The sequence below is a fragment of the Hyperolius riggenbachi genome, chromosome 1, assembly GCF_040937935.1.
Source record: "Hyperolius riggenbachi isolate aHypRig1 chromosome 1, aHypRig1.pri, whole genome shotgun sequence".
NCBI lineage: Eukaryota > Metazoa > Chordata > Amphibia > Anura > Hyperoliidae > Hyperolius > Hyperolius riggenbachi.
The window spans coordinates 214083853-214097473 of record NC_090646.1 but is presented as its reverse complement, the minus strand read 5'-3'; the positions used below and the strand labels follow the sequence as shown (position 1 = coordinate 214097473).

The 13621-nt window shown below is 45.7% G+C and overlaps 1 protein-coding gene and 1 long non-coding RNA gene across 6 annotated transcripts in view; one reads left to right on the top strand and one right to left on the bottom strand.

The window, feature by feature from the left end:
- LOC137571327 (uncharacterized) overlaps window positions 1-7872 on the bottom strand; it is a 45133-nt gene extending 37261 nt beyond the window's left edge. Inside the window, exon 1 of one of the 2 annotated variants that reach the window (XR_011031330.1) lies at window positions 7714-7872. This is a non-coding gene — a long non-coding RNA (uncharacterized lncRNA). The remainder of the gene's footprint in view (window positions 1-7713) is intronic. The other variant, XR_011031331.1, reaches the window with a different exon arrangement.
- ADAD1 (adenosine deaminase domain containing 1) overlaps window positions 7837-13621 on the top strand; it is a 97291-nt gene continuing 91506 nt past the window's right edge. Inside the window, exons 1-2 of one of the 4 annotated variants that reach the window (XM_068280236.1) lie at window positions 7839-7956; window positions 8415-8527. The gene's annotated coding sequence lies outside the window, so the exon portion shown is untranslated. Of the gene's footprint in view, window positions 7957-8028; window positions 8090-8414; window positions 8528-13621 lie in introns of those variants that run through there. The other 3 variants (XM_068280262.1, XM_068280227.1, XM_068280246.1) reach the window with 3 other exon arrangements.

The following is a 13621-nucleotide window of genomic DNA, read 5'->3' as shown; positions in this document are numbered from 1 at the left end:
TTCCCTCCTGTTCCTCAGAGTTGTTGCGTTTCATCCGCAACATCTGACTATATGGCAGACTATTTTTCAATTTCTCCGGGTGGTAACTTTCACCATGTAGGACCATCTCAGAGGCAGTTTCTTTTCTGTATGTTCTTGTAGTGATCCTATTATTCACTATCTCAATTCTTAAATCTAGGAAGTCCAACTGGTGCCCACCCCACGTTGAAGTCAGGTGGAGGTTGACATCATTCTGGTTGAGTGTTGTAACCCAATTTTCAAAACCTGTCTGTTCCCCCTCCCAGATGATCAGGATATCATCAATATATCTGGCCCAGAGGCGGACCCGAGCGGCAACTCCTCCCCTCCCGGAAAAAACCTGATTCAACTCCCAGCGCCCCATGAAGAGGTTGGCAAACGTGGGGGCCACAGGGGTCCCCATCGCAGTGCCAACCTCCTGATGGTACCACTGGCCGTCAAAGAGGAAGGAGTTCCCGGTCAGGACCGCCCCAAGGCCAGCCATGATGAATCCGACCACCTCGGGGTTTTCTTGTAATGCTGGTAAAAAGGATCTCACTGCTGCTAGGCCATCCTCGTGACGAATCCTACTGTATAGAGAAGTTACATCCACACTTGCCAGTTGAAAACTATCTTCCCACTCTATTTCTTGCAACCTGTTCAATACATGTGTCGTATCAAGCAAAAAAGATGGTAGGGCCTCTACTAGCGGTCTTAATTTGTAATCCAAAAACTGCGAGAGATTCTCAAAGACCGATCCAATTGCTGAGCAAATTGGTCGGCCTGGTGGGCAGGTCATATTCTTATGCACCTTGGGTATACAGTACCATACTGGTTTCCTAGGGTGTGTGGGAATCAATTTATTGGCCGAGCTCCAGGTCATGGCCCCCTCCTCGACTGCTGTTCTTAGAATCTGTTTTAACGTATGGAGGTGCTTCTCAGTTGGGTCACCTTTCAATTTCCTATATGTGACCCCATCCTCCAACTGATTTTTGCATTCTTTCAAATACATCGACACCGGCCACAGCACGATGTTGCCCCCTTTATCAGAGGGTTTAACTAGTACTTCCCTTTGCTCTTTAAGCCATTTCAATGATGCCCTTTCCTCCCTCGTCAAATTTGGTTTCATTCTTGGATATATTAAAGCCTTTACGTCCTGTTTAACTCTATTGTAAAAGAGATCCAACGCTGAACCTGGAGTAAGTTGTGGGTTGAATCTGGATCCTGATCCAATATATGATGGTACTTCCAGTCCCAGATGTGATGATACCATTCTCTCTGACCCCTCCATCTCACATATATCTCTTATCCAACCCTGCTCCTCACTGGTAAACTCTTCACTCAGGATCATTGGGATTGTAACCTCTTTAGCCGGTGCTGGTTCTTTATATAGTCCCAACTTTTTTTGTGATTCAAAGTATCTATAACATGCTATTTTACGAACATTTTTGAACAACTCCACCTCAAATTCCACTTCATCAAAATCTACTGTCGGACAGAAGTTGAGTCCTTTCCTAAGCAGGGACACACACGATTCGCTCAACGACAGTTTAGAAAGATTGATTATATCTAAACTCTGTTGTGTCGTCTCTGTGATCGTCTCAATTCCTTCTGATCCCAGGTTATTTGGTTCTTTTTCAAGATTCCCCTGCCACTTCCTTTGCCTGTTGGGCCTTCTGCGCCTCCTACTGCGCCTACTGGGTCTGCGTCTTCCAAAGGGAATTCCTCCTCTGAGCAAGAGCGATCGTCAGGACTCGTGTTGGGGCTTCCAAACCAAGCCGACTGTGGAGAACTATCTCCTGACTCCGGAATGGACCCCTTGGGGTTCTTTTTGGGATTCACCGGGTTTTTTGGATTCCTTGGGTTTTTAGGATTTTTAGGGTATTCCCTCGGGGGACGTCTAGGTGGGACTCTCGGGTTATGCCATTTACCTCCTCTCGGGCGATACCCTGAGTCATCCACATTCCGCCAATCAAAAGCCCGTTTCAACTGGTAATCCATTTTATCCCTCAGAAATTTATCATTCTTTTCCTTTTTGACTTGTTCTTGGATATTCACAAGTTGTTGTTTGAATCGCTCCAGACATTTAGTCAGATGTACTTCGTCTGTTTTTTCAATGATGGCTGCTTTAATGCTGGCAATCTCCCCCTCAATCTCCTCATAGTCCAATTGATTTTCTTCCAAAACCACCTCTTGGAATTTTAACGTGAATTCCTGCATTAGCGTTTCACATTTGATTCTTGATGACTGCCTGACCCTAGCTTGGGCCAGCCTCTTAATAATTCGTATGCCCCTTGGGGCCCTCTGCACCTCTATGTACTGTTTGAGGAAGACTATTGTCCAATATTTCCTTATTTCCTTTTCCAAAGCTCGCAACAACTTGCGTTCAAGGACAGGCACACTAAACGCTGTCCATAACACATCCATTTTCTTCTCAAACAAACTGACCTGAATAGAGAGATAGGAAAGGGGTTTAGACGCCCATCCTGAGCTTACCCTGCGGCTGGAGCGGTATCAGATTCCAAATCCGTAGAAGCATGACCCAATGAGGCAGTATACGAGGCTACGCCGACAGGAGTCTGACATGTTTGCGGGGAGACGCCGCGCAATGGGTGCATTCAAATATATATTTTCCGCGCTGGGTCTCCAGAAACCTGCCCCACTGCTGCTTACAAGAGTGCAGCCAATCAGGAATAGGCAGGCTGTAGAGGGTCAATGCTGCCGACCGCGGCAGAAACCACGCCCCCCTCCATCAGACCCAATGGGAGGATTTGCTTCCGCAGAGCTACAATCACCGCCTTAAGCGGACGGAACTCCGCATCCAGCGCCACCCACAATGACGCCATGCGTCCCAGCGTCCATCGAAGCTGGGACGCACGCCAGGCCGATAGGAGAAAGAGAAGCTGAAACAAATAGAGGAAAGGAAAGGGGAACACTGGCGCACCGCTATGTAGACTCATTTAGAGACACAAATAAATAAGGGGTATACATAGTATATGAACGCACAGAAGCCCCTATACCAAAGATAACCCATAAGATCAGCAGAACAGGGTGCCCCGCTTAGGCCTAATTTATAGGTCGGACAGGGGGCCTTCACACAAGGGGAATAATGTGTGGAGACTGTAAAAGGACAGTCAGGTAGGTGCAAAAATAGATATGAAAAAATTTGGTGAGCTGAACCCAGAACGCAGTTGATCCTATGAGGTGAGGACAAAAAAAAAAAAAAAAAAAAAAGCCGGCGAGCACCTCCTCTCAAACTCATTTAAATATTTACTGGTTCTATGAAGTAGTGGGGGCAGAACCACTACCCAATGTGCTGCCATGGAGGCATAAGGAAAAAGGGATACTGGAGACTTAATACGTCACAAAACTGACACAAGAAAGGCACATGCAGAGAGAAGCAACTCAGCTGGCTGCCCGTCCTACTCCTCACAGCTGCTGAAATATACAGAACAGGGTTTGGTGAATTGAAACAACAATTTTATGTAAATTATTGAAATTTTACCGCATTAGAGGAAATCTTTGTGTATTTAAAAAAAAAAAAAAGTGTAAAATACCGAATGCTGTATTTTACAGACCTCATTTTTTCCCCAAACAGCCCTTAGTGAATTGACCCCATAGTGTTTAAGCACTCCCACACATTCCAAGGTAGTGAAATGGACTACTTTACATTCCTGGACATAGAGTTTGGTTAGATAGTAGCGGTGAGATTTGCAGAGGATTCTCCTGGAACAATGCGTATTTAAAGGAAACCTAAATTGAAACAAAAAGAAGTTCACTTACCCGGGGTTTCTACCAGCCTCCTGCCACCGCCCTGTGCCCACGCCATCACAGAACGATCCTTTGGTCCCCCGCTGCCACTAAATGTTGTCCTTGCTTACTCAGCCATGTGGATGGCCACTGCGCCTGCACGACCCTGGCCGTGTGTTTCCTCGTTCATGCTCCCGCCCGCCAGAAGCATCCTGCACAGAATGAGAAAATCTCGTACTGTACATATGCAGGACACTCCCAGCCATAGGAGCGGGATCGAGGACGTGTGCCGCCAGGGCTGTGCAGGCAAAGTGGCCATTGACTGGCCAGATAGCAAGAACGAAACTGACTCGCTACGTGGGAACCAGAGGATCGGTTTGTCTCAGTGCAGGCACAGGGCATCTGCAGGAAGCTGGTAGAAGCCCCAGGTAAGTGAAACTTTTTTTTTGTTTCAGTTTAGGTTCCCTTTAAGCCCCTTGGTGTTATGATTCTTTCTGGACTTTAGGGTCTAAAAGCAGTACAATTTTTACTGCATGCTTTTAGATCCTAAAACCTGGAAAAAAACCATGCTGCTAGGGAGTTCTGCTGCAGCCCAGCACTCACTCACCTCCCTGGGATCCAGCGCTCCAGTTTTCCCTCTGTCCTACGGGTGGCGCTGTAACCCTATAGTGAGATTGCCGGCTGTCATCATGACGACAGACGGCGATTATCACCAGGGGGAAGCAGAGCCTTGGAGGAAAGATATATGGCGGCCAACGACGGGATACCCTCGGGAGGTGAGTTAAAATGCTCGCTGCGGATTGCTCTGCAGTAACCTCCCAGCGCCTACCACGAGTTCAGCTCGGGGTTACCGCTCCTGGCATGTTTTTCCACCGCGAGCTGAACTACTGCTAAGGAGGTTAAACTAGCTATCCGGGAGTTCACAGGTGTTAACCATAGGTGGGATATCAACCTGTTTCTCTAAATTGCTGCCCCATCCAAAGTTTTTCTTTATCAGTAACACAATAGTGAGGTGATATGTTTTAGGTAAATAGTGTGGCACTAGTATGGATTAGGTGACCCAACAGGAAACCTCATTCCGCTAGAAATTCCGCTAGAATGATTAGGTGGACAGCACCCTCTCAAAGTTGTAGATTTCAGATAAGTTGAAGTAATAATACGGACAAACTTTTCAGCCAAGGTCGGCTTCCGGGTCGGCGTCATGTGCGTTTCACGGCGCGGGTCACGTGGTGTATGTGATGTCATCGGGTCTCTACTGCGCAGGCGCAGTAGTTCTGCGCCTGCGCAGTAGTTCTGCGCCTGCGCAGTAGAGACCCGATGACGTCCCTACACCATGTGACCCCCCGCCGTGGAGCGCACAGAAGCCGACCTGGAGAGGTCGGCTTCTTCACCGCTGGACGCCGGGAGGGAGAGGAGCTGCTACGAGGGCACCGATCGACTGCCAGGAGCTGGAAGAAGCCCCAGGTGAGTGCAGTTTTTTTTTATTTTTTTATGTGCAGCGCGGATCTTCCCTTTAAGACCTTGTTGGTTATGGTTATTTAGGTGTAGGTAGTGTCTTAGCAGAATGGCTTCAACTAAGGACCAAGCAGGGTCAGAAACGCAACAGGTTTGTTTTTTTGCTGTGTTGTCTTCATGTGATTACTGTGCTGTTTTATGCATTTTCAGTAAAGAAAAAGAGAGGTACTTACGTATTAGGGCCCTGATACACCCAAGAGCGTTGTGTGTTTTTTTTTTTCTTTTTCTTTTAACGCTTCTATTGGCATTAAAATCGTGGCAAAATAGTTTTCACAATTCTTCACAAACACTGCAATTTTGCCACAATTTTTAAAAAGGAAAACAAGCCACAAAAAACTCTCTGGTGTGTCAGGGCCCTGAGGCCATCTCTATATTTACCCCGTTGTAAAATTTACTGTCAGGATAGCAGCTGATTTGTCGCAAAACTAACAGCTGATCTATTCTACAGACACAGCTCAATGCTGTCTGTCACACTATCCATGCCACCAAATGAATAGGTGTAGTAAAGCGGTACCTGAAGCCTAGAAGCCAAAGACCGTGGGGGAGGGTCCTGGTGTGCATTGAGCTGCTGTCCATGGAGTAGATCAGCTGTTAGGCCCAGTGCACACCAAAAACCGCTAGCAGATCCGCAAAACGCTAGCGTTGTTTGATGCGTTTTTTCTTATTATTATAAAGCGTTTTGCGGAGCTTTTTTTGTGTAGCAGATTACAGATATTGTTACAGTAAAGCTGTTACTGAACAGCTACTGAAACAAAAACGCCTGGAAATCCGCTCTGATCTGGCGTTTTTTCAAGCGTTTTGCGGTTTTCCTATACTTAACATTGGAGGCAGAAATGCCTCCGAAATCAAAAAAATGCTGCAGCCTGGGAGTTCACGTTTCCGCTAGAACCGACCCGCTCTGGTGTGCACCAGCCTATTGAAATACATTAGCCAAGCAGATTTACAGGCGGATGCGGTCGGCGGATCGCATCCAAATCCGCTCGGTGTGCACTTGGCCTCTGATTTGTGACAAATCAGCTGCTATCCTTTTTCGGTGCTATTCTAAGCATGTGCATCCTAGGAATGATCAATGACATGCTATGACTGTGAGGCTGCATTCACAGTGGGACGTTGTGGAGCTGCGTTATAAAGTCTTACATCGCAGCTTATCGCACTATAATGCTAATCCTATGGGACGGTCACAGTGCGACATTAGCGTTGCATTGTAACGTGTAGCGATCTCTCTGAGTGCACATATTACCAGGTACAGGCAAGCATACTTTTCGTTGCCTGTATGCTTTACTGTACTTACTGTATGCTACGGTAACACATCATTAATGTGCGTTAACCAATTTTTTTTGTGCTATAATGCTGCGTTGTGATGTTAACGTCGCATTACAACGCAATGCAATCCCACTGTGAATGCAGCCTCAACCCTCCCTGCAAGAATTTGCATGCAGGCTGGAATCATTAGCATCTCACTGACCACCCTCTACTGCTCCTCAAAATGCAATCAAGGGGAACTGAATGGACAACTGAAGTGAGAAGGATATGGAGGCTGCCATATTTAAAACAATACCAGTTGCCTGGTAGACCTGCTGATCTATTTGGCTGCAGTAGTGTCTGAATAACACCAGGAACAAGCATGCAGCTAATCTTGTCAGATCTGACAAAAATGTCAGAAACACCTGATCTGCTGCATGCTTGTTCGGGGTCTAGGGCTAAAAGAGGCAGAGGATCAGCAGGGCTGCCAGGCAACTGGTATTGCTTAAAATGTAATAAATATGGCAGCCTCCATTTAACTCTCACATCATCCTTTAAGACAATTTTCATATATTAAGATAGATTGTATATAACCATTACCGTAACAAACCTGTTAAAAATGGAGACCACTTTGTTTTTGCTGACTGAACATCGGTTTGGGAACATTGTTCGGAGCAGAGAGTCTAGAGTACACTCCATTATTTTGTACTGGAACAAAACTGGAGCTGTGACACAGCAGTCAGTCACTGAGGGGCGCAGTAAGTAACCTTATGTCTTTTGAATCTGAGACTTCACATAATAAAATACTTGCTTTTTCACTACTGGAAACTTTTGAAACCAGGTTAGCCATATACACAGAGGGTTAAAAGCCAGTCACTGGCCTCTTCTCCAAACCCATGTACTGTATATGGAAGGACTACTTTGTTTTTGTAACAACTGCAGCTCTGCATGGCACACCCAAGGGCCCCAACCTGGAAGTGGCCAAACTGGGTAGGATGTTTGCACGAATGTAGCATATCTTCTGCATAGCCTGGGATGCAATTTGTTATGTAAAGTTTAGTTTCGGTTTCAATAGTAATGAAGGACATTTTTCAATAACGTTTAGTTGCAATGGCTGCACATGGTTATACGTCACTTGTCACCGGGTAACAAGGCCTCGTTTTGTCTTTTCAGCATTAATAAAAAGGATCATTATTGGATGACAACTACCTACTATCTTCCTGCTACCAACCGCGCCGAAGCTAGAGAACGCATCTGCGAAACGTCCACACGCTACCATACACGTCCATGGCTCTAGCGGAGGACTATGTTCAAGCACTATTTGCGCAGGGATACAGAGTACTCTGTCGTCGCGGAATCATTTCTACGCCGCACTCCAGGAGCTGTGATTGGCTGTGGCGCCGCTCGGAGCTGAAGCGAGGGTAGAGGAGCGGAGAGGACCCGTCCATAGCGGTAACGTGAAATGTCTGGTCTTCGCTATGCTGCGGGCGGTGGCGGGTCCCCTGCTGTATGCGACCATGTCCATGTTGTACAACGGCCAAGGAAGCTGAGCTTTCTGATACTTGTGGTTCATCCGTATGGGCAGGTTGTTAGCAGTATGGTATTGGACATAAGCCTGAAGCCATGTAAAAATATTCAATTTATTAAACCTACCCAATTTAGGTTGATAAAGGTCTCCCATAAAGCAAAAAAAAAAAGTCTAAATAAAGCAAATATAGTGACCAGGTTCTTGAGCCCGAGCTTGGGGGTGGGGCGGATGCTTTCACCTCTGATAATGGTTTTGTGTATATGTAAGATTTAAACTCTAATGCTGGGAAGACACTACGTTTTTTTTTTTTTTTTTTTGAGGCATTTAGATGGCTTGATCGATAGTTTCTGACATGTCCGATCTCCCGCCCGATTTCACATAGGGAACAATGGGAAAAGATGAGAAAAACTAATGGAAGATAAGAGAATCAAGCGGGTAATCGATTGGGTGGCAGAATCAAGCCGCAAAAACGCACCGTGTATTCCCAGCATAAAGGTATCCATACACTTATAGATTTATCTGTCTAATCTATCTGATTTGTGCCACTCACTAGGAACAGATTTCAAATAAATTTCAGTATGAAATCTACTGAAAATCCATGGAAATGCAATTTTGCACTATTCAATGCAATGCAACACTATGGGCTATCGATCTGCTGCCAGCAGCAGATCAACCTAAACTTTCTGGACCAATTGAGTATATTGATCAAATTCAGACAGAAATCGATTGATCCGACTGCGTGGATTTTTAGCCGATTTGATCAGCGCAGTTGAAATGCGCATATGTTAAAGGCTGAAATCGATGTGTATGGGTACCTTTAGTTGCACACCAGGACCTTTGCCTTTGGGCACTACGCTTCCTTCATTTATTGCCTATGCTTAGGCAACTTAACTAAATGTGTTCCGTTGGTGTGGATAGGTTTTTCTGTCTGGATCTCCTATCTGCACATGCATATTAGCATTAACAGAGGGGTAACACAGAATGACCACTAACCTCCTCCACTAAAGGTGGCCATTAACGATACTGTCCGACAAACTATTATTTGTATGAACATTAGGATCAACTAATGCCTTTTTCGGCCTTTTTAACTTTGTACGAAACAATTAAGAATTTTATGGGATGTGCCAGCTTTTTTTTTTTTTTCCCACATTTGAAGACTAACAGGGGGCGTCATCCCTTTTTCCAGCTGTAGCACTCCCCCAAATAAAGTGCGGGACAACACAAATATTTATATGAGGAACCACTAATGGACAAACATTTTCCAGCCAATCCAATTGATGGAATAGATCTGAAAATCAGATTGATATCATTAATCTTTATTTTTTATTTACTGAAGTATTTAAATAGTTCCGACATATTAGGCAGCACTGTATATTGTCATGAACTAACTGTCCCTCAGAGGGGCTCACTAGTCCCTACCATAGTCTTATGAATATATCATGTAGTGGATGTATCAAAGTCTAAGGCCAATTTAGGGGGAAGCTAATTAACTTATCAGTATGTTTTTGGGATGTGGGAGGGAACCAGAGGAAACAAACCTAGACAAGGGGAGAACATACCAACTCCTTGCAGATGTTGACCTGGCTCGGATTCAAACCAGGGACCCAGCGCTGCAAGGAGAGAGCGCTAACCACTATGCCACCATGCTGCCTACTAATCTAGTAATAATCCGAAATCTGATCAGATTAGTGAGTTTCATCCATTAGTGGTCCCAAATGATAATTTCCGATGGTTTATAAAAAAAAAAATTTGTAAATGATTGTTCACCAAATTGTATCGTTAGTGGCCACCTTGAGGGCCCTTTCACGCTGGAGCGGTACGTCAAATTGATGCACTGCTACTGCAGCCTAATGAAAGTCTATGGGTAGGTTGATACTTTCCACATTGCGGTGCGCTGCGCTGGAAGTACCCACTTTAATGCCTACGTTACCGTGCAGCGGCCCGGAAGTCATGTTAGTCTATGGTAGTGCAAGCTTCTTTAAGGCAGTGCACATGTGCAGAAGCGTATTTTTACAATACAATTCTGCGCGCTTCCAGATACCTGAAGCAGGAAGTGAATACAAGCGCATGCCACTTTCTGCTTGGCTGAATGCCAGACAGGGAACATTGTGTAGTAATGCAGTGTTCCTTGAAGGTTGGCAGTGCAGTGGGCGCAACGCACCCCATCGTTAATGCCAATTTACAGTGTGAAACCGGCATCAATGCATGCAGCATTTTGGGAGCGATCGCATCAGTGGCTGCAGAGCCAAGTTGCAATTGCTCTGGGAATTGCAGTGAAATTGCCGCACTTCTGGTATTGGGGAAAATGCTTTGTGATTTCCTGCAAAGTTTTCTTAGTGTGTCCCTAGCCTAACCTTCTCCTCTCCTGTGCCTCAACACTAACTTCAGTTCTCTTTTGCCTAACACTAGCCCCCTATGCACAAAACCACCTCCTCTCATGTGCTTAACTCCAGCCGTGCGCCTGGGAATCACGGCAATGCGCACTAGCTGAAATGGTTGCCTGCGCACCAATGCACACTAGCTGAAATGGTTGCCTGCGCACCAATGCACACTAGCTGAAATGGTTGCCTGGGTAGCTAGGCAAGTCCTATACTCGGCACGCCGTGCTGTGCTTACAGCCAGTCACTCACACAACAAAAATCGGTTCACCTAATGGATTATACGCTGCCCTTCCATTCTCCCTCTCTCTCTCTCTCTCTCTCCCTGCTTGCAGGAGATTGCCGTGTTTAGGGGCAGGGCTAAAGCGGATGAAGAATGGAACTGATGGGTTATCATTGGCCAAGGGGAAGGGACTGGGGCTCGGCTACAGTAGCTGGCCGAGCTGAGGGGCGGGACTGGCTCATCTCTGCAGGCCCAGCAGGGAACATGTAATTACAGACACTGCTGTCAGAGGCATAGCTAGGGCAGATGGCGTGTGATCGTATGCGTTGCGTTCCGATCGCACAGTCATCTGCGCTAATTGATGTGAACGATGCTTAAACCGGCACTGCTGCCACCACCTCCGTCACCTCACACTGTGATTCAATGGATTTTCAATAGATTGCCTGCTGGATTCTACTTAAAATCATTCTGCAGTGTATGGATGAAGTCTATTTCTCGCTGAATTTATTTCGATCAGGAAAATTAATAATTTGGGATAATTTGAAAAAAATCTGCTTATGTATGGCTAGCCTTATGTTCATCCTTGCCGTGTGGCTGTCACTCCCACCCCCCTTTTTTTTTTATGCTTCTTCCTCTCCCTTTCCTCTAAGCATATTGGACAAGGACTTGTAGAATATGCTTTCCTGCTGTGCACCCGTGTACGAGCACAACCATAATGTGCTTGCACGAGTATGGTCTGTGCCTGCGCAGTAGCTTACTCCTAGAACTTGCTTTTGTTGTGCTTATGGGTTGCAGAGTATTTTTGTACTTGTTTAATCCTTTTTATTCAGGTTGTTAGCATATACCAGCTTGTCCATCATAAACAAAACTTAGAAAGACTGTACTGTTTAGGCAAGAACAAAAGAGAGCGCATATTTGATGAGTGATCATCAGCATCTTACCAGGTTAGAGCTGTGTAAGCCACAGGCTCTCTCTTAAAGTAGACCTGAACTGAGAAAAAGCGCAGGACAGCCAGACAATCTGTATTGTCTAAAAAGAAATAAATGTCAGCCTCCCTATCCTTCCCAATTCAGATGCAACTGCAAAGTTTCCTCCTAAATGTTTAAATTCCAGTCGCCAATTCATTACTTGTGACTGATGACTATGACTTGCCTCTTATTGTTGGGTAGTGTTGGTAGCCTTGAAGTATGAGGGTCAAAGGTTCAAATACCAGCCAGGATTTCCAATGTATGGATGGAGATTGTATGTTCTCCCCATTTTTTTTCTTGGATTTCTGCAGGTATGGTTTCCACCCTCAAAAGAAGTCAGTTGATTCCTCCTAAGAAAAACTATAATTAGACAAATGACTATTTCGGATTATATGGTGAGCTCCTCCGAGAGACAGTTAGCAATATGGTCGCCATATGCACTTTGTGTAGCACTGCGGAAGATGTTGGCACTAGACATATACAAAATAATGTCATACTTCTGAGTCCACCTGAACACTTTTGGGTCGGTGTCTTCTGCTCGTATGCCGTACACTTCTGGTATCATGGGCACATGCCCATAGGTCGTGTCTCTTGCTTGTATGCCGTACACTTCTGGTATCATGGGCACATGCCTGTGCATGAACAGAAGATGCCAACACATTGTGGGTCGGTGATTTAGAGGCTCCCAACAGGACCCAGGTGAGGGGCACAAATGACTTCTAGGTGCTGGAAGAAGCCCCAGGTAAGGCTACCTTTTTTTTTTTTTTTTTTTCCACCAATCGAGAAAAAAGCAAGACAGGCACGCCTCTGATAAAATGACACCATATTAGCCTTCATGTAAGATGCCATGCCTCGAATTTTACAACAATTTCCTGTAATCTGATGTCAGAAGGCAGCTCAAAGCATTACAGCTCACTATTATTGAGCAGGGCTGTGGAATCGGTACAAAAATATTCCAACTCCGACTCAGACTCCTCAGTTTATGAAACCACGACTCCAACTCCGGGTAACCAAAATGGCTCCGACTCCGAATCCTTGACTCCGACTCCTTAGCCTAATACTTAACAGGGCTGTGGATTTTGTACAAAAATCATCCGACTCCCGACAAAGACTCCTCAGTTTTTGAAATCAACAACTCTGACTCCGGGTGCCCAAAATTGCCCCAACTCCTGAGTGACATATAGCAGAAGCACATATGAGCACAGCTGAATATGGCAGTGCAAGCATTTTAAATGCTTTCAGATCCTAAGCAGTGGTGTAGGCAGAGGGTGTGATGTGGCCTGGATGGCATCCCACCAATATTGTGCACAGCCCACTGGGTCCTTACAGCTGTTTTGCCCCAATAAAATGTTGGGCCTCCTCAGAGGACTAGCAGTGACCTCACACGGTACATCGTTTGCTTCTAGTGTGGGAAGATCTTGTCGCTTTACAAATATACCCAGAGCCCACCTGAAAACTTTTGCTCGTATGCCGCACGCTCCTGGTGACATAGGCACATGCCTGTGCATGAACTGAAGATGCCAACCCATCGGGGGGTCAGAAATCCTTAGAGACTGCCAGCAGGACCCAGGAAAAGATGGGAGCTGTGGTAAGGGACACAAATGACTTCTAGGGATTGGAAGTGACTGCTGCTGCCCCCAGACAGATACACATCGCTGATAGCGAGTGTTTTAGAGGAGCCAGACTCCCAAATTCCTATGTAGAATTTTTTGCAGCAACAAACAGATCTTTGCCTCAGAGCAAATATTGTCTTGACAAAGGGGCCCTACGCGGCTCCGAAACGTTGGCCATACTTTTACATGAAACTAATAAAGATTGATTTTGGATGTGCCAGCTTTCCTCCTTGTTGAATGCCGAACCTAGCCTGTCTGACCTCTCTGCTCACCAGTGGGCCCTTGCCACTGGTGAGGTGCTTTTCTGACAGTACCCACCAGCTCCTCTGGTGAGGTTTAGTTAAATCTACTCAGTTACTGTTTCTGATCGTACACACCAGCTCCTCTGGTGAGGTCTCATTAAACTA